The sequence below is a fragment of the Panicum virgatum genome, chromosome 6K (assembly GCF_016808335.1).
Source record: "Panicum virgatum strain AP13 chromosome 6K, P.virgatum_v5, whole genome shotgun sequence".
Lineage (NCBI taxonomy): Eukaryota > Viridiplantae > Streptophyta > Magnoliopsida > Poales > Poaceae > Panicum > Panicum virgatum.
In genome coordinates this window covers 3,755,554-3,758,117 of record NC_053141.1, presented here as the reverse complement: position 1 = coordinate 3,758,117, position 2,564 = coordinate 3,755,554, and the positions used below count along the sequence as shown (strand labels likewise).

The following is a 2,564-nucleotide window of genomic DNA, read 5'->3' as shown; positions in this document are numbered from 1 at the left end:
ACCGCCGTCCACCGCACGGTCCATCGGCCACAGCACCTCTACGGCAGCTCCCCGTCGACACTTGACGCCCGTGTACCTGCAATCCAAAGATCAAGCGCACGATCACACCGCACGGTTGACAATTCACTCATCACAAGCAGGATAGAGTACTCTCGTTCCTCACACTCTGATGGGCTTTTTACTAGCTGGCCCAGACCATGGGCCGGCCAATACAAACGTCACAAATATGAGCTAGTGACTTGTTTTTCCCATGGGTCATCATTAGAATGCTTTAGCCATTTTTAGATCAAGGACGATGCAGACTCTGGACCCAAAATTATATTTCCTATTTTTCTCTCTTAAATAAGCATTTTATTTGTTGCTTAAATAAAGACATCACCATAGCATACCATTAGGCAACGATCCACAATTCAGATTTCAAAATTTGTTTTGGTTGGAGGTGCGCCTAACCCAAGCAACAGTGCAACACCAGGGCGACGCTCGAGAGCCGAGTAGGAAGCTACAACAGTGGCTCTCCCCCATAAAAAAATAAATTTAATATCACTGTGAGGACAAGACCTCACATATCAGATATTAATTAAACTGATAAGAACAGATACTACACTTGATCTTAGCTAAAAGGCCGAGAAAAGTATGAGTTGCTCTGCCACGTTGCCCCTTGTTTTGTATCCTCCCCCACTGCCTTAGACGATCTCGCCTCGCGATGTGGTGCTAATCAAAACATCTAGAGCTAAGAACAACTCCAAGAGACACTCTATATCTATTCCAATTGTTAGGAATAGAGATTTTGATGGAAAAATACGCTCCAAAAGCTTCTCTAAGTAGTTATCCAAATATAGCCATCATCTATTCCAGATTTCTCGCTAGCCAAAGATAGATAACGAAAATGGCTTTCTAGAGTGTAAACAAGATATAGAAAAGCTGTCGGAGAGTGAAAATGTATAGAAAACGATTTTTATGTAGATGACTCTCCAAATGATGATTTAGACGGTGAAATTTAGAAAGTCTCCTGGAGATGCTCTTAACACACGCCTATGACGGTTGGTTGGATGGTTTGTAATCCGATTCGAATCACGCACGATGGGCCTCCTCGGTCCTTCTTCATAGGATCGCAGCCCAGGTAGGAGGAAGCAAAGAAGAAGGTGGTGGAGGCCCATTTATTTGGCAACAGCCCCGTCCACCAGCTAGCTAGCGTGCAGTAGCAAGAAAATGTAGACTGTATTGCCATGGATATAGTAGAATCTGCAGCAAAATACTTGAAAATGATAAAGAGAGCAGTCCCCGGAGCCCATTCAGTACGAGTGGTTCATGTGCAAATCTCATATGTTTTGTGTCAAATGGCCGTTTCCTTAAATGTCTGTGAAATTCATGTTTTCCAAACCAAGCCGTAGGCCTTTAGCCTTTAATTTGTAGATATAGTTTAAATTTTCACACAGGGCATCATTTGGAGCTAGTAGCCAGAATGTAGACGAGGATGGATAGATGCCGCAACAGGCAGAGGTAGATGCCGCCATTGTTGCCATGTCGCCATGCGCCTTGCATTGCTTGCCTCCTGGAGGGAGGGAGGGATGGAGATAGAGAGGTCGTACGCTTAGCAAGCAAAAGCAGACGGTGTGGTGGTTCATGAGGTCCCTATTGAGATCCAAGCAACACGGTGCTGGAGCCACAGTGCGCGAGGTGAGGGCCACCGATCGATCCACGCGCAGCTGCCTCTGCCCCTGCACCAGCTCCATCTGCCGGACGATGCAACCACGTACGTAACGATCTTTATGTACTGTCGAGACCTCAGCATTGTTGTGATGATACTGATTCCTGGCAGTCGAGTGAGTGATCATACAGGCAGTTCTCGTCAGGGAAATGGTTGGATCTTATTACTATACCACTGAGGAACAAGAACACATTATGACTGTAAGATATATATAGCCATATATACTAGGAGATCAGACAAGTGGCGTAAAATGCCATGAGTTTCCTGAATAAACAACGAGAAGAATTAAAGAAATTACTTCCCTGTTGCATTGGCTGGGTAAATTATATAGTCCGTGTCGGCGATCGAAGGGCCGGCGACTGTAGGCACCGTCGTCAAATTAATCATTGGCCATTTGCAGGCACGATGATTACAAAAACCCCATCTTAGAGCTCATGATCATCGATCGATCGGCAGCAGGCACGCGAAATCATGTGGCTAGCAGCAGCGGTGGCAGCGAAACTGACGACGGCCGGCCGGACGGCGATGGTGTGGCCTCACAGTGTTCATGTGAAGCTCTACAGTAATGGTTGTCCAACGAAACTGTACTTTGAAGGAAAGCATGTGCATAAAAACTGCCATCGATCATCTTCCCCACACGCAACCAAGCAATTCGTTTCCGTTTCTCTGCTCTTTCGCCTGATCGGAGCAGACTAACCGGCAAAGAAAGAAAGAAAGAGGTGCCGGATCATCAGATGAAACGATCGGCCGGGTAACTTTTCACAGTAAATAGTGGAAACGGTTCCTCACTCGCTCTCCCTTAATTATCTTAGAGTTGACTGATCAGGTGCACTTGCTTTTGATTTCCTCCAGGTGA

The 2,564-nt window shown here is 46.0% G+C and overlaps 1 non-coding gene across 1 annotated transcript; it reads right to left on the bottom strand.

The window, feature by feature from the left end:
- Window positions 1–434: 434 nt before the first annotated feature.
- LOC120639335 lies at window positions 435–635 on the bottom strand. The gene has a single exon (XR_005661343.1). It is a non-coding gene; the product is annotated as a U2 spliceosomal RNA (small nuclear RNA).
- Window positions 636–2,564: the final 1,929 nt, after the last annotated feature.